Consider the following 18,742-nt stretch of genomic DNA (forward strand, 5'->3'; position numbering starts at 1 on the left):
TACCCCCTGCATTCGAACCAGTTTGGACGCTGGCCAACAAAACAGGTTACCTCCCGCCCTCCCCTCCCTGCCCCTGCCTTTTAAAGTTACCCCCCCACACACTCTCCCAGGAGTGCACGGAACCATTTCCATGCACATCTGTAGTGTACACCACCATCTGGTTTAAAGTACAGCTGTGAGAGTTAACACCCAGATAGAAAATAAAAGCAATCTTAACACTTCATGGAAATTTGCCACATTCCTCTGGGCTCTCCCAGACTCCAACATAAACCAAATCTGACTTCACAACAGAAGATGCCAGCATCTCACGACTACTGTGCTCTGTGTCTTTTCAATCCACGTATTCTTAGTAATAGTAACTTGCTCACTTGGGGGACAACAATTTATCAAAATTATAGTAATTTAATAAAACTTGAGAATTAGAACTTCCCCGAACTATTATTGAAGGCAACATTATGCCACACTATAATGTGGAAAGTAGGGCAATTGTTGAAATACATATATCTTCCCAGTCACTTACTTAATTTCCAGATTTGCCTTTCATTCACAAAAACATACTAGCAGTTTGGAACAATATTTCTAATACTTAAATTCCTAAAATATCTTGGCTGCATGGCACAGGAATGATTTGCTGTTGTTGCATAGGCCTCACACTGTTTAAAGTCTGGTTTTCTTCAAGCAACAAAATTAAATGTCTAAAGAAATTCAACAGCCCTCAGCATGAAAAAAAAAAAGCAACCCACAAAACTATAGTCATCGTCGGTATAGTCATATGAAAAATTAATTCATCTGGAATAAACAAATGTACTAATTATATTTTGTTGCTTCGAAATAGCTTGTAGTCTGTAGAAAATAGGTGGCACCACTTGGCCAGGCAATGTTCATATGAGCTGTTGCCCATAATCTTTTCATAATTTGCATATCTAATTAAACTAATTGCACTAAATTAATAGAAGTGTTTCTGAGAAATGTTTGGTCTCTTTTCAGCTGCAATTTAGAATCCAGGTGACAGCAAGGATAGTTATATCTTTCCTGCTGGAAAAGGGATGACAGGTCTTAGACAAATAAAAGAGTTTCTGACTTTCAATCATGGTCAGAAATGTTTGTTGTAGTTTTATTCACCAGTCCAGTGTTCTGTAGAAATAAAGCTGGGGCTCATTCAAGCCACAATGCTACTAGGTTATCTATTTATTTATTCTGAAATATTGATTTCCTGCCTGTTAATCAAAACTTATTTGTGGTAAGCATCAATAAGCAATCACAATAAAATGATAAAGATGGCATCTAAAACAAATAAAACATGACAAGAGTAAGAACAGAAGCATTTATGTGTATGCTCGCTCTGCATGTGAGCTGTGTAGTTAGTGTTTTCTTCAGGTCAACCCTCAACATACTTATGTTGAACTTGACATACTTTCAAAAGCAGTTTGGAATTTGCCAAAGAATTCCTGTTGAAAAGCACACTGAGAAAAACTAAACAAAAACTGTTATGGTTCTATCCAAACTGTGCAAGTCGTTCATACATGGAATCTCCCTCACCTTCCTCCTCACTGCAGCTGCCTGATCCCTTGAAAATGTAGCAGAGCAATTACTTATCTTGTTTAAGTGATTACACAGGAAGCTTACTTTAACAGAGAAAAAAGAGTTTGGTAATTATTACTAACTAAAAATAGGCAAAGAAAACATTAAACAAATTAAAAGTCTCTTATGCAGAGAGAAAGAGAACTTCTCAGTTTGAATTCAGGACAGCAAGTGTGCACACTCACATATCACTTATAAAGATATTTGTGTGCACACTCACTTGCCACATTAGTTTGCTCTTTTTTGCAATCTCTTTCATATAGCTGATCATCTCTCAACATGCCTTTCATCAGCAGCTTTCCTCCTTTGAAAATAGAGCAATGGTCCTTTCTGAAAAGAACTCTACATCCACACACTGCTTTTGTAGCTGTTTTTGCACTCATTAAACTGTTTATCAGAATTGGGACATATGCCCCTAGAATACACACTTCATTCACTCTATTTGCACCATGATTACACTTCAGATAAACTGTCCCTTTTCCTTCTGCAAAAAATTGTTGCCCATTAACAAGGTATATAGGACTTTTCTGTTCCATGCTTATCTCAAATAAATATTGCAAATTATTGAAGAAATGTAAAGTGCCTCCACTATCCAAATATATTTTGCTTCTACTTTCACTTGCATCACCCTGCATATTATTTCTTTTGCAGCACACATTATCATCTTTCTCAGTATTATTTTCATCACTTTCACTTTTGCATAGGCAAGTTTGTTTGTTAGAAAGTCCATTATTCTGGAATTTAGTCTTATTCCCTTTTCTCTGTGGAGAATAATTCCCTTACTCTTTACTAGGGCTAGCATTCCTCAAATGCAAGCTGCTTCCATATATAAAACATTGCCTACCATCAGCAACTTTGTAGGCTTGATTTTTAACTGATTTGTCCCTTTCTGTTTGCTTTTCAAATTAAATTCCTGCAAAATGGTCCTACACAAAACTAAAACTCACATTTTCTTGAATCTGCAGAAAATTGACAATATCCTCATAATTTTTAGGCAAGGTATTAAGCAAAAGTGCAATTTTTGCTGGTTCAGGCATACTTATCTTGTGTAGTTCCAACTTTCTCAATGTTCCCAGAAATGAACATATGTGCTTCTGCAGAATCTCTCCCTCTTCCAATCTTTTGTTACACAACTGCAGCATAGAAGCAATTTGAATATTCATAGTTCTTTATTTAAAGACCTCCTTTCATATTTCACACAAATATGCCACACAAGCAGTAGAGCTTTTAGACCAATGGTGCCCCCACCCCACAATCTGCCATCCCCATCACCGGCATACTTGGTCATATGTACGACTTCTATATGATGTTTGCATACAACTTTCTATGCTTGGCATAGTATACATGCACCTGTGAGAAAGGCCTGTGTCTTTTAATAAACCTGTGTCTCTTACTATGAACTCTAGATATAATACACTAAGGTCATACATGGCAAGCCCCGCCCACACAATGCTTTACCAATAGGAGGTAACAGAACAGAAGTTCCGTGGTGAATGAGCAGTGGGGATTCCATATGCAAATAGGGGAAAGGACTGGGTTCAAGGCAAGTGAGTGAGCGGATGGTGGGGAGGGGGCGAGTGAGTGAGCAAGAAGTGGTGGGGGCGAGGGGGGAGGGCAAGAGAGAGTGAGTGAGCAGCAGGGAGAGGGTGAGCGAATGGGCGAGTGAACAGTGGGAGCAGGTGAACAAGCAGGTGAATGAGCGAACAAGTGAGTGGTGGGGAGGGAGCGAGTGAGCATGCTGTGGGGAGGGGTGAGTGAGTGAGCAAGCAGGGAGCAGCGGGGAGGGGCAAGTGAACAAACGAGTGGTGGGGAGGTGGCAAGCGGTGGGGTGGGGGCGAGCGAGTGAGCAAGAAAGCAGGGAGTGAGCAAGCGATCAGCAGGGAGTGAGTGAGTGGCAGGGAGAGATGAGTGAGCATGCAAGAGGTGGGTACGTGGCGAGTAAGTGAGTGAGCAGGAGGGGTATCTAAGAGTGGGTGGCTGACACTAAGCAATAAAGCAGGGGCTGTGGCGGGGAGGGGGGCAAGGAGAGCAACAAAGTCTTAGTGCACAGATGCACTGTGCGGGTTCGGCTAGATGCTCTGTGTGGGTTCGGTCCAATTTGTGATCAACGTTGTGTTCTAAGTTATAATGATTTAAAGAATTCACACAAAGGAACAACAATAAAATTTGTGTTACATTGTTTTAAAGATACAAAGAAGAGTTCTAGTCCTCAGATGAATAAATTTACAGCGGTTCATAGATGCTGGGAGTATGCTGGTAAACCTCTCCAAGCTTCAGTTGGAAAAAAGGGCTTGCTAAAAATTTGAGGGCTTTTAAAAATTTGCTTCAGTCAAGAGTCAGTTTGTTAAAGTATCCCAAATGCTTCTCCAAGCCTGAGCTCAGAGAAGCTTTCCAGTTGTTCCTTCCAGTCTCCAACCCACAAAATATCCTCCCCACAAAACACCCCTCCTCTACACTCTTATCGATCCAGTGCTGCTGTCAGCAGCCTTGCCCTCCCCTCCTCCATTCCCCTTGTGTAACACCAAGCAGCACACCAGGAAGAAGGTGGAGAGCTTTTTCTCTTTTCACCTTCATAACCCTGATGGCCCTTGGATCAACACTTGGAAGATTGCAAGAGCCACTGTATATCCTAGCATGCTGCTCTGTAATGAAGGAGCAGTGAAGGAGAAAAGTGACTTAATGCAGTCCACAATGGTAATAGGCTGGGATGCAAGTAATCATGTGTATAGTTTCACAAACCCAGATTGCCCAACAACTGCAAAGTTCAAACATTCTATTGGATAAGTCATTTGGTGTGCCTGTATTAGCTCTTTGCACTCTCTCTATATCCTTACCATTTTCTTCAGTTAGTAGTCACATTCCTTTCAGCTGTGGTGTCTTTAAAGGTGGAAGATCTAGTACAGTGCTTTCTCATTTTCAACTCCTCTTCCCTCTACCCTGTCATAAAAAACTATAGCAGTCTGAACTTTGAGTATATATTTTATTTATTTATTTATTTATTTATCGTATTTTTATACTGCCTGATATGTATATCTCTAGGCAGTGTACAAAATTTAAAATATTTAAAATACATGACAATAAAATTAAAAATTAAATTAAAATACATGACAATAAAATTAAAAATTAAATTAAAATACATTACAATAAAAAACAATAGAATAAAATTATTAAAACAAGTTTTTAAAATTATTAAAATATAGACCTTTCTCCCTGTCTCTTTTCTTCCTCCCCCCTTGTGCAGAGAGTTCTTCCTTCCTTGGCTGGTTGGAGACAAACCAGTTTGTCATTGTGCTTGCCAGTAGTGAAGTCAGCTGAAGAGCAGCCTGTGTTGTGCCCCACCTGACAGCCCCACCAGTGACGCTCCATGCATGTGATGTCATCCACACGTGGGCATGGCTCAAGCTCCAGAAAGCCCTGAGCAAGTTTTGCCCCTCTCATTCCAGGCAGCTGCTTGGCAGTGTTTATTTCCCTTCCTTTCCCTGCAGCAAGGGAGAGGAAGGAAAATAAATGCTGTCAGGCAGCAAACACTGCCTGAAATGAGACGGGGAGAGCTCACTCAGGCTATCCCAAGCCCGAGCAATGTCCCCATGCGTGTGACATCACACACAAAGGAGGCGTGGCCTGGGCATGCGATAGCCCGAGTGTGCTCTCCCCCTTCCATTTCAGCCAGCATTTGCTGCCTGGTAGCATTTATTTTATTGGTGTTCCAGTGCATTGACCTTTTGCACCAACTATACGAGTGACCAAGTAGGGGTATTGGAAGTAGAGATAGTGAGTAATGATCTCCCTAGCTGTTCTACCTGTCTCTTCTCTATGACCCCTGATATGACTCTTCAGGTATTTCCTGTTGAGAGTCAGAATCCCTTCCTTTCCACTTAGAGAGCAGATGGAAACGTATCTCTCTCCCTATCTATTCATTATGTAGTTCTATAGATTAGGAGTAGGTCTTTCCTATCCAAAGTGTACTTCACTAATAAATATTAGTGGTGTGCACAGAACTGCCATGATGCAGTTTGATGCCGGGGGGGTCTTCCTTTAAAGGTGGGGGGAGGGTGCATTTACCCCTCCTGCTGCTTCCCCCCCACCACTTTTCCCACACACGTCGCACGGACATACACACGTTGCACTCGTCATGTGCGCAGTGTGCATGCATGTGGCATGCGCATGGCAGGCACATGCACAGTTGCTGCTTCCAGCCGCTTTTGGCCAGGAATCAGGGAAGGGGCGGCAGGGAGGTATGTTGCCGCCACAAGAAGTTTCCTGAAAATGGAGCACCTGCAGGGCGGGGGGGGGAGTAGCAGGAGGGATAAGTGCACCCTCTCCTGCCCTTAAAGGAAGACACACACCCCCGATGTCGACCCATTGAGCTGGCGCTTGTGCAAAATGGTTCGGAGGCCTTTTGAATGGCCTTTGAACCGGTTCGTGCACATCACTAGTAAATACTTAGTATTTAGTTCTACAGGGATCTCCATGTGTCTTCTTTAAATAGCTGCAACAACTGAACTCTGTATTCTACTCTGTAATTGGAGTGGGTACCTTATTTAGTGCTCTGCTAATTAACTGGGGGGTAAAAATTACAATCCCCAACAGGGTTTATGGGCCCCAGCAGTCTAAAAAATCTACCACAGAGTTTATTTTTTTTTTAAAAGTGCAGCTGATTTAGTTAGTTCTCCTATTCCCTAGTTCGACTCTGTAAAAATTACATACTCCAACATATTTCACTTACTCTCCCTCACTGGAGGGACAGGAAGGGAAATAAATGCTGTAAGGCAGCAAGCACTGCTTAGAACTAAGACAGGGAGACCTGGGGCAAGCCTTCTGGCATTAGGGCCCTTTGCACGTTCTGTCACATACAATGGGGGATCCAGCGGCCTTTTTCATTGGCGGCCCGGATCCTTTGAACCCATTCGCTCAGTGGTGGCTCTGTCCCTGGTGCTTGCCCTGGTTAAACTTTTCATTTCAATTCTGAATTGTACAGCAAGTGCAAACCATAGTTTCCTGGTTCAGATTAAATGGCAAACAATGGAAGAGTTAACACAATCTGTGTGATTGTTCTGGAGCAGGCATTGGGAGATATGCGTAGTCTGTATGCTTCCAATGTGATGGTTCCAGACCAGTTATTGGTAGTTCTGTGTGGAGTGCACTCTTCCAATTTTTGATCGTAAGAGCCCACGCCAACCCAGCATTTAATTGGGATCAGCAACCACGTAGATCAAATCCCAGCTTACATACAAAATAAACAATATTTATTTACAATCAAAGATCAGCTACAAAATTTAAGAACAGAAATATTCAGAACCAACTGGATCATAACTGAGTCATTCGTTGTCGTGTTTTCACTATTGCCACACAAAACCTAGCTACCATACAAGTTATAAATTGGTTTGAATCAGAAAGAATCAGAAAGAAATAAAATGATATAAAACCTATCCAATCTACCCAGATATTTCAACAATAGGAGGGTGATATACTTCATGCAAAAGTCCTTATAAAAGTGGCAATACAGCAAAATATGCTCAATTGTTTCATTCTGCTCCAACCCACATGGACAGGCTTGCTCTGCTAATAGCACTGTAGAATATCTACCCTGCAAAAGTACAGAAGGGAGAAAGTTATGTCTAGCCCTAAAGTAATCCTTTCACATCCTGGGGAAAATGAGTGTTAAATAATTCTCAGGTTCTCAGACAAAATTTACAGCCCAGACATTTGTATTCTGCAATATTCTATTAACTTAATTCTGCCTATGAGGAAATAACTATTTGGCTTGGTCATATCCTAGAAAAGTAAAGAGCAATATCAAAATGCCATATGAAAGTCAATTTCAGACTTCCAGTTGGACAAGTAATCATCTGACAGGGCTAGTGAAACTAATCTTGTTGGAAAATACTAAACCTTGAGCCAACAGCTGATTATATTCATCCAAGCTCTCATCCCAGTTACTGATCCAAGTTATATGTCAGGTTGGTGTGGTGCCTACCTGACATCACCAAAAATGTCCAGGTTCTTACAATCAGAAATCTGGACCGTGCATGCTGTGTGAATCTCCCAATTTTCTGGGCTCTTGTGATGAGAAGAGAGACAGGAGGAAGGTCTGTATACACTCAAGCTTCAGGCTGCTATGATCCAGAGCCTTTGCTCAGCTTGTGAGACTCCACCCTATGGCTTGCCACAAACCAGGGAAGGAGAGAGGGAATCATCTCACAAGAGAGAAGAGAGAGAGGAAATCACCCTGCAAAGAGGAAGGTAAAGCACAAGAGCCCAAGTTAGGTAACCCAACAAGGCTTGTTCATATAGTCTCAAACTCGTCATACAGTTCCAATTTTGAGTAGGGATGTGCGAACCGGTTCCGGTTCAGAGGTTCGGATCCGAACTGAACCACCACCGGTTCGGTTCGAATCCGAACCGAACAGGGGGTGGTTTGTTTCGAACCGGTTCAGACCAGTTTGGATCGGTTCAGACACCTGAAAATTGGTAGGATGGTAGCTGGCACCCAGGGGTACCTTTCACCCAAACCCCAAAGCACTCGGACACTCGTACGATTTTTTATGAATTTTTGAAGATTATTTTTTTCCTCATAGGATATAATGGGACTCGAACCAGGCCATTATTCCTTATTGTGGAGCACCCATGGATGCCAAGAACCAGGCAAACCCTGAAGCAATCAGACACCCCTATGATTTTTTATGAATATTTGAAATATTTTTAATTATTTTTCTCATAGAGTATAATGGGACCCGAACCAGTGCATATCCCCTATTGTGGAACACCTAGGGGCACAAAAGTGGGGTGGTTGGTAGACAGACAGGGGTGCCTACCACCCAAAAAATCACAAGGCAATTGGACACTCCTGTGATTATTGGTGAATTGTTAAACTATTTTTGAATTCCTCATAGAGAATAATTAGGATTGCAGCAAAAGTATAGCTTCACGTCGGGGGGAAAGGGGTGGCCTAGAGCAGTGTGGGGTTGGTGGTAGTGCCAGGTAGGGGCAAGGAAGCTATCAGAATTATTTGAAAGAAATTTGGCAAAGGGGTGATTTTTAAGTGATTTTTGAAGTTTATGCGTCTTTAAGGTTTTTCTCCATAAAGAAGCATGGAGGTGTCAGCAAAAGTATAGCTTCATGTCGGGGGCAAAGGGGTGGCCTAGAGCAGTGTGGGGTTGGTGGTAGTGCCAGGTAGGGGCAAGGAAGCTATCAGAATTATTTGAAAGGATTTGTGCAGAGGGAAGATTTTTAAGTGATTTTTGAAGTTTATGCGTCTTTAAGGTTTTCCCCCATTAGGTATAATGAAGGGTGTATCGCTTCACGTCGGGGGGAAAGGGGTGGCCTAGAGTGGTGTGGGGTTGGTGGTAGTGCCGGGTAGGGGCAGGGAAGCTACCTGAATTTTTTCAAAGGATTTGGGCAGAGGGCTGATTTTTGGTGAATTGTTGAAGTTTACACGTCTTTAAGGTTTTTCCTCATAATAAGTTATAATGGAGCTTTCAGCAGCCCCATAAGTGCACATGGGGGGTGCTGGGGTGGCCCAGAGCGAGTGGTGGTATTAAGTATGAGATACTGAGATACTAGCAGGTATTTAGAAAAAGACACAATTTATTCTTATTTTTAAAAAATACAAAAAAACAAAAAACAAAAAAACAAACCTAAGTTCCGGTAAGAACTAATCCACTTACTTTCCTTTCAGTATAATTTTAATTGATAATTAACATCTTCAAATCATGCACTTTTTGTTGTTAAGCATCAAATGTAATATGCAGGGTACAGTAAAACAATGGTTGCCAGAGCCTTGTCTGTAAGAACATGCATACAGTAGGTAGAAGATGACAATGAGATAATTATGGGATTTTAAGGTCTATAATGTTAATATGTATGGTGCAGATCAGTTAGGCAGTTCACAAGTTAGCCTACTTCCACCTCAAAAGTTCATGACTCTTCATGACATCATCAAAAATATGTCATTGGGTGTCCCTATGTGGCACTACAACTTTACCAAATTTGTTCCAAAGTCATTCGGGCATTGCAAAGTTGTTAGGGGGATATGGACACACAGACTCACACACACACACACACACACACACACACACGAACAGCAAGGTGATCGCATAAGACTACTTTCCATGAGCAAAGTAGGTTAAAAATATTTACATAACCAAAGTTTTTAAACAATAATGTCTCACCAACTTAACTTTGGGGGTGGAATTTATTTATACTGAATTTCTCTGCTGCAACTATTCTTTCAAGTAGAGTAAATATAATGGTTCTTGTAACACATAGTGCTCCATATTATAACAGTTAACTGTTTTAACTTGAAATGTATTTTTTTAATCCAACCCCTGTTCCTATTATTTATTCCCATCTTATTACCTTCACATTCCACTTCAACTGTCTCCTTCTAACTCCCCAACTCTAGCTGACAATTCCTCACTGGCTCCTCTCCAAGATTCTATAAGCGTTTCCCCATACAGTGTGCAAGGTCAACAGCATAGTTAACCCTTCTGCATTTAAAATCATTCCTGCCATGAAATAAAATTATTTTGTGGCTAATAAATATTGTAAAACACTGCAAAAGTCAAAGTCTTGACATGTTTTAGGTATGCTTCAGTTCATTACAGATCACATGTTTAAGTAATGTATTAGAAAATCAACAAAGGGAAAACAAATCTCTTCATGCTGCTTGGGAATAAGTATCTTAGCTCAAGGTAAATTGATTGTATTTATTGATTGGTCTGTTTGAATAAATGTAGTTGACTAAGTTTTAATTAAGCACTAGGCTCCATTTAATGGACATAAAATAATGTGCATGAATTTAAAAAATATTTTATCTTTCAGTCACATTTGTGGGTAGAAGCAATTGCAGAAGTGACCAATTAGTTGTCATGTTTTCCCCCTATTAATTCAAGATTATTGATGCTCTAAAGTACAAAGAGATAATGATGCATTTATTCCCTTTGCACAGGGAGGAGATCTATAATGCAATTTAGGATCCATGTACTTTAGCTCCATTTTCAACTAATTGATCCTGCTGGTTTTGGCGTGTCTAAGAAAAGGTATGGAGAACTATAAAAGAGTTGTGCAATTACAGGCAAATTAATCAGGGTGCATTTTCTCCTTTTGAAATGCTGGGAGTACTAAAGAAATTACCTAGGTCTGTTATGTCATTGGTGTGTTATCCAACGGAAATGTAGGACAAAAATATTGATTGCACTTCATTTCGATGCATTAAATACGGATAGTGCTATCTCAGCTTTCCATATTGAAGAAGAAAGAGATACAAATTTCCTCGTATAAAGAGCTATTAGAAATACTGAGCAGATTCTGCTCTTCCCATCATTGGTGTAAATTTGGTGCTTGGGATTATTTAAGTCAAGTTACAGTAACACAGTATTAAGGTGGCTAAGATCAGGATCAAGCCCACTCTATGTATTTTAGACAAAGAATAGAATTTAAATGAAGCATTTATACCTTAACTGCCCTAGGGCAAGTACAAGGTACATTAATATTGCAGTGTTTATTTGAAATATTTTATTACAACATATATTTATTACCAACAAAAATCAGTACCTGTTCTGCTCATGTTCAGCATTCTAGGCAATCTATTTTTGAAATAAGATTCGTTGCAGAATGCATCTTTTTTTCGTTACTTCACCTGTGACATCATAAATAATCCATATTTATTTAAGTAGCAATATTATACAATGCTATTTCTATGGTACATTATTTACAGATAGTGATCTCCTGACATGTGCAGGTAATGTTCTCCATAAAGGATATATTGAAAATGAATGACTTTAAGAGGAATGGCATAGATACCTAAATGGAATCTCACACTCATCTTTAAGCCTTACAGCAGTAACCACTTTATAACAAAGTACAGTTTCAGTAACTTTTAAAGTGATTCACTGCAATGAATATATAGATGGTTGTTCTGACCCACCAATAAAAATACCTAGAGCACAATTTGTGCAAAAATTTGCTGTGTTAGACATTACATTTTGCTGCAAAATGTGTAGCAGTCACTTCTGTACTCACTGCAGCAAATCTGTGTGGAGAAGTCTTAGAGCTGATCTGAATTTATCATTCATTCATTTCTTCATTCATATTTTTATACCGCCTTGTATGTAATATATGACGAATATTTATATACCGCTTGTTAACAAAGGTTCTCCAAGTGGTTTGCATAGATATAAATGTAATGCTCTCCCCATTTTCTCCTCTGAGTTCTCACACACACACAAATGAGGGCTAATGTTGGCATTCATGGGGGAACAGAGGCTTCTGAGAAATTTCTCAGCCTGTTGCATGTAATGTTCCCTGTAATTGTTTCCATCTGAATGAGGAATGAGTTTTCTTCTGAGCGGCAATATCAAGGCAGTGTGCGCACATGTGCACTGAGAGTGGGGCCTTTCCTATTTAACCTGAGCAGGATCTAAAATTAACTGAGCCGACATCAAAAACCTGCATGCATATGCGCACACCTTAAAGGGGACACTGGTTACAAGCCATTATGTGTTTTGGTGGCACCAAGATGCCCCATTGGGATAAAAGGATGTCATACCTAGTGATTATCCAAATGGGCCCCACACTCAGGTGGCAATAATGGAGAGGTCTGTTCAGCATTTTGGAATATGGGATGAGAAATTATTAAAGATTTGTAGGGGTGACATCACTGGTAGGAACATAGGAAGCTGCCATATACTGAGTCAGACCATTGGTCTATCTAGCTCAGTATTGTATTCACAGACTAGCAGCGGCTTCTCCAAGGTTGCAGGCAGGAGTCTCTCTCAGCCATATCTTGGAGATGTCAGGGAGGGAACTTGGAACCTTCTGCTCTTCCCAGAGTGGCTCTATCCTCTGAGGGGAACATCTTGCAGTGCTCACACTTCTAGTCTCCCATTCATATGCAACCAGGGCAGACCCTGCTTAGCTAAGGGGACAAGCCATGCTTGCTACCAGTAGAGATGTGCACGGAACCACGGAGGCGTGATCCGGCACTAGGGGGAGTGTGTCTTTAAGGGCAGGGGGGAGTAGTACTTACCCCCCCGGCTGCTTTCTCCTCTCCGGCGCTGGACTTTCCTAAAACATTCTTGGGGCAGCAGAATTCCTCCCTGCCACCCCTGCCCCCATCGTTGTCTTCAAAGTTAACAAGCAGAAAAAGCTGGTGCCACACAAGCACTCTTCGCGCTGTGCACGCCCGTTGCTGACGCATGCGCCACATACATCATTGTGATGTATGCGGCACACGCGCCGGTGGCGGCAACGGGCGCACGTGCACTGCGCGCATGCTTGGCACCAGCTTTTTCTGCTTGTTAACTTTGAAGACAACGACAGGGACAGAACGTTTTAGGAAAGTCCAGTGCTGGAGGGGGAAGAGCAGCGGGGGGGGGGCTAAGTACTACCCCCCGCCCTTAAAGACACCCCCCCCCGCCAAACTGCCAGACCGGCCGAATTCTGGACCGGTCCAGAGGCCTTTTGTATGACCCCGGACCGGTTTGTGCACACTCCTAGCTACCAGCTGGTGGTGAGGATGGGTATCTTAAAAGAAAAATTCACCCTGTTTTACACTGTGCTTCTTTAGCAGTTGACATCCTGACTGACAAAACCAGCACACTTTGAGGGGCTGCAGGGTGTGACAGGAGCATGTGAAAGTCTCCCATTTCCCTGCATACACTATTGTACAAGAACCATTATAGTTCCGAGCACTTCAGAAGGGCTCTGTGAGATTTGTAACACATCACTGGCAAAACCTATCCAGGTTTTCCTCCTACCTCCCTTCCACACCATCACTTCTACCCAGGTTTGCCTCCTACCTTACTTCTACACAACCAAAAATTGGGAATACACACAGCTCCCAAACCTTGGTACAACACTGTTTTTGATTTTATGAATGGCCTCATTTTCTCGGCCATTCCCTGTGTGGGCTTGCTACAGGCTAACCCTTGTACCTGACTCCCTTGGAAACCCCAGTGCTCCCTCTTACTGGCACGTAGAGTGCCATTTTCCTTGGAACATGGTGTTCCAAGCATCGTCTTGTTTTCCCTTCCCTGTGGTTTTGGTATCACCTTTGAGTCTCCCTGATTTTGTTCAGAATAGAACTAAAAGATAGGTATAAAAGCTATCCTCCCCCATTTCTATCAGGATTACATCTCTTCTGATTGTTAGGCTAACAAAGTGCTGCTCCATCTCTCTGTATTACCAAACTTGCCAAATCCATGTTTCACATTGTGCTTCTGCCTTCTAAAAAAAATCCAAAGAAATTCAAAAACCTTTATTTCTTATTTTCAAAGTCTTGTCTCTGAGTTATTTGCTCCTCTGGGGTACTCTAATGCATCTTGCCACCATCTGATCTGCAGTACATTTGTTATTTGCACTTAAAAATTTGGTTCCATCACTTTGGTCTCAAGTGCTAGTTCCACCACTTTGGTCTTATGGGTATGGGATACTGGGTGTGAGCTAGCTAGGCAACACTGTTTCTGGTTTTTCTCTGTGACAATGTTGCTGCAGCTGGAACAAGTGTTGGGCTCTATTATGGGTTATGAACCAATTTTAGGGTGTTTTATTTCAAATCCATGTTACATGTACAGGTAAAACTGGATAAAACTTTAGAAAGCAAAAGGAAACCATGTACTTGATTTTAATATACTAGGATTTCAAACATATTTTAGTTTCCATTTCTCCTGATCTTATTCACATATCTTCATATAAATCAGCATACCTACTCTGTAATAACTGGGTATTGTACACAGCAGTGTAACAATAAAAGGAATTGTCCTCAAAGTCCTATTCAAGTAGAAAGACTGATTTTGTAATCCAAAATATAACCAAAATTATATTTCAAGGCAAGAAATAAAGTGTTCAAAGCCACACAAGTTTCCTTTCGCTTTGTACTTGTATTTAAAGTCCTGGCTCTAAAAGTGGTCCAGACTTCTTTGGCTTGTGTCACTATCAAATGGGCATGTGTGAGGATTGGATACAATTTGGAATATTGCTGCTGTGCCCTCCCGCAAAGGAACTATACGGATGTAGGTGGGATAGGCAGTGATAGTATACTAGTAACAGTCATTATTTTCTATGCAGTTAGAGTGTTTTGAAGGAGAGAAATTTGGGAACCACGTGTTGTGAGCCACCCAGAGAACAATTTGTTATGGGGCAGCTAACAAATAAAGTTGTTTAGTAGTAGTAGTAGTAGTAGTAGTAGTAGTAGTAGTAGTAGTATTCTTGTGAAAATGATATCATTCCACTAAGCAAATCTCTGAAAAATTAAGATTCAGCTTGAATATTATGTTAATAAATTGGTGGTATTACCCTTGAAAACTAAGCACAGTTGACTAAGCTTTGGAGGGTGGGGGGCGGTATATTCTCACTTGCTGTCAAAAGGAAGACAAGGTGAAAAGAATGTGTGAATTACACCAAAGCAATGAGAAATCTGCTAGCTTTCTTGAAATATTTTGAAAATCATAAGACAACAGTTATGCATAGAAAGTTTGAAATTCTCTGTTCCAAAGTATGTTATATATGAACTGCTATTTTTTTCCAGTTAAAAGCCATTTTCTCACGAACATTAGATTTTTTCAGTCTAAAATAATTTTACTTTTTGTCCCCTTTTTCTAATGCTCTGCAGGACAGTTATCTGGCAGCCGCAAATACTTACTCCATTAATGAGGTTGGCCTTTGATACCAAAGAACATTTTTTCCATATTAATGAACTTTTCAAGTAAATGGAAGTGCTACATACACTTAAATATGTAGTTGTCATGCTCCTGAATTCCTTGCTACCTACTGCTCCATATAGAACCTTTCCATCTGCAGTAAATTTCTTCAACAGTTATATTGTAAGAAACAATGTATATGGTGAAAAGAAAGAAAATCGATGGAGTCTGGTATTTAAAACAAAGTGCTAAGTGGCTATATTTCATTCTTTTGAAAATAAGTTTTTAATTTAAATGGAGGAATTGGCCTCAGAGTATAAAATACTAACTGTTGGAGTATCTGCTGTGAAACATCTGTCACAGAACCTGAGAAACATGTGGCCAAAAATACTAGTTAGTATATCAAACAGCTAAGCCTGCATTAGTGCAAGAAATGCAGGATTTGTGTTTATGTAAAGTGGGTGTAAAGATTTCATTATATTTATATAAAAGTAACATGGTATCAAAGGAGCACCTTAGCTCCTCCCAGCAAATTCCTTGGACCAACACAACATTTGGGGCATTTGGTGGGGGAAATGGTCAGAGGTGCTCTTAAGCCTGGAATCCAGGGCCTCCACAGCCTCTGGGCCCCCCCAAATCCTCTTTAGTCTGTCCTGGTTGCCTGGCTGAGCATGTCATGATGATGCTTAATTTGCAGGGGAGCGGGGACCTCCAAACGCCTTTAGATCCAGGTTCCAAAATTACCTAGGTACACCTCTGGAAATGGTATCCACAAGAAGGCAACTACTGGAAGGAGTACAGATGCTGCTTTTAGATACTTTAAGAACAGTTTTGCAAAAGCAACAAGAAGTTCCAAATAGAGTTAATTTCTGCTTCTTTCAACATAGTGAATCTTACAACTCTTCACTGTGGTTTCATGGAATGGGTCACCAACTATAGCCAGCTCTAATCAGATTAAATTCAATTAATTCTCAATTTAATTGATTTACATGTGCTGCAGTATTATAGAACTTCCCATGCCACTGCAAGTTTCTAACAAACATGGCAGCAGTGCTGCACAACAGGGCTCTTCTTCTACTGCTTACGCTTGTGCAATCGCACATTGCAACATTACTTGCATTGGGAATAATGCAAGTAGTGCTGTGACATGTGACTACATATTTATTTATTTATTTATTTATTTATCAGATTTGTACACTGCCCCAAACTTTCATCTCAGATAACAATTGCATAAAACAGGTTAAAATATATACAAAAATATGCAAGTAGTTTTGTGACATGTGATTGCATCATGGTAGAAAAGCCCTTTTGTGCAGCACTGTGAGTAAGTTTGTTAGATACTTGCTGCAGCGTGCGTAGTTCTGAACTACTCATGTTATGCTGAGCAACCTGTAAGCCATTGAGGCGGATCTCACGATCAGTGAGACCTGCTTTTACCCCTATTGCGGGGAGAGTGGCCTAAGCCCGCTTTCCCTGCAGATGATCGCGGCGGGAGCCCTGGGTGGCCGGCTCAGCCGCCAGACACGATTGCTGGCTCTGTGATGGAGCCGGCAGTGGCTGGGGAGCTTGGGGGCCACGCGGCCCCTGGAAGATCCAGTATGCCCTACGCGAGCGTGCAGGGCATACTGGGGAGACCCCTGGAGCCGGGAGGCAGCTTTTTGCCTCCCCTGTGGGGGTCTACTCATGAGTAGCCGCAGCACAGAGCCGCACCGCAGCTACTCATGATCAGATAACCCCAGTTTGCGGAGCACTCGCTCCACAAACCCAGGCGAAGGGGGGGGCTACAGAAACGGGTTTACACGATCGGCAAAAATTGGGCTAGGCTCTCCTAGCCCAATTTTTGCCGATCATGAGAATAGCCCCATGATCTATCTATCTATTTCTTTAAGGCGTACCTGTCGCTAATCCTGTGTGTGGCAGCTCTCACAAGAGTTCGCGAGCGAGCTGCCATCAGTGGGAGAGGAAAGTGACCGTGTTGGTGGACAGGCCTGCGGGAGATGGGTTGGGAATGGTGTGGGGGGGAGAAAACTATGGCTGTAGGGGGAGGGCAGGGGGAAAGGAAGTGCTGGTAGGCGCGCAGGGAATTAAAACAACGGCAGCAGGGGGGAACTGGGGTGCAGATGCTCTGTGCCTAGCCCAGCTAGTACTTAATAATACTTAAGTACTGAATACTATACATGTGTATTGGACTGTAGAAACATGAGTTGTAAAGGGATGGTGATTATACTTGTCCCCCATCTTGTTTCAAAATGACAAATATGATGAAAATAACTCAGTAAGGATTTCCTAGTAATCCATCCCATGAACTATAAATTTGTTTGAGATTGTAAATGCATAATTTCTAAAGGTGCAGTACTTATACCTTGAGTGATCACCATGTTATTTTAATATGCCATATCAAAATAAAAGAACCCTCTCCCATATACGGTAAATCTGGTTTCTATTAGACTGTAAATGCATAAGTTATTAGATCAAACACACACACAGAGAGAGAGAGAGAGAGAGAGAGAGAGAGAGTAAACTCATAAGTCTAATTCCTTTTGGAAAGTAGGCTAATTTTTTTTACTGCCGTGCCACATTCATGACCCTTACATCGCCATCTGTGCAAATGAATGAGCCTGAGTAACCCAAATGACCCATGTGCCATTCGTATCACTTGGGTACCATAGGCATTCATTTCGTAGTGAACAACCTTTGCACCAGATAGGCCTAACTGGTTTAATTTCTGTTCATTCCAAAATGAATGCACATCCTTTACATAATTACCACAAATCAACAACACTTAATTCCATTGAAATCTGTAACAGTTTGTCCTGTATTGTAAACAAAGAATTTGTTTCCTTGTTTCTTCAACAAATCTCATTCATTAAAATGAAAGTTACACAGATTTCAGAAAAATATAATTGTCCCTCTCCAACTGCAGGCTACCCAATCGCGGATTTGAGTATCAGCAACTTGGAAATTGTTGCAGATTGTCTCGCCAACTGTGACCTGAGTATCCATAGTTTGGTGTTGTTTTTTTAAAAGGGGGGGTTAGGTAATTTTGGGGTTCAGGGGTCATAAATGGGGTCAGGGGTGATTTCTGGGGGTCAGATGATGATTTTGGGGCAGTTGGGGTGATTTTTGAAGGTGTGGGGGTCATTTCCAGGGATCAGGAGATCATTTCCAGGTGTCAAGGGTGATGTTTGGGGGTGAGGGGACCATTTTTTCTGGCTTTTCCTTGTTTTTTGGCCTTTCTGCAACCATGATTCCCCTAACCTCCTGTTTTAAATGATTTCCTATTGCTCATGTACTGCGAATTCACCGACTGTGAGGTTTTCCAGGAATGGAAAGCTCCTGGTTGGTGAGGGACAAATGTAATGTTTTCCATAGATTTTTTCTATAACAACAACAACAACAAAATTCCATGGACTCAGTGTTGTGATTACTGGCCAAAATTCTGACTAATGGTATACGCATACTTCAAAGAAAAGCACATGCAGAGCAATAGCCTCCCAATTTCCAACATGCAGGTGCTCTTG

The 18,742-nt window shown here is 41.4% G+C and overlaps 1 protein-coding gene across 21 annotated transcripts in view; it reads left to right on the forward strand.

Annotated features, from left to right (window-relative positions):
• The window catches only part of TENM3 (teneurin transmembrane protein 3), a 2,371,016-nt gene that overhangs the window by 1,180,481 nt on the left and 1,171,793 nt on the right, over positions 1-18,742 (forward strand). For 20 of the 21 annotated variants that reach the window (XM_053252610.1, XM_053252608.1, XM_053252605.1 and 17 more), the window contains one exon: positions 10,532-10,622. The exons of the other annotated variant lie outside the window; for it this stretch is intronic. The gene's annotated coding sequence lies outside the window, so the exon portion shown is untranslated. The remainder of the gene's footprint in view (positions 1-10,531; positions 10,623-18,742) is intronic. 21 annotated transcript variants of the gene reach the window in all.

This window comes from Hemicordylus capensis, chromosome 5 (assembly GCF_027244095.1).
Source record: "Hemicordylus capensis ecotype Gifberg chromosome 5, rHemCap1.1.pri, whole genome shotgun sequence".
Taxonomy (NCBI): Eukaryota; Metazoa; Chordata; class Lepidosauria; order Squamata; family Cordylidae; genus Hemicordylus; species Hemicordylus capensis.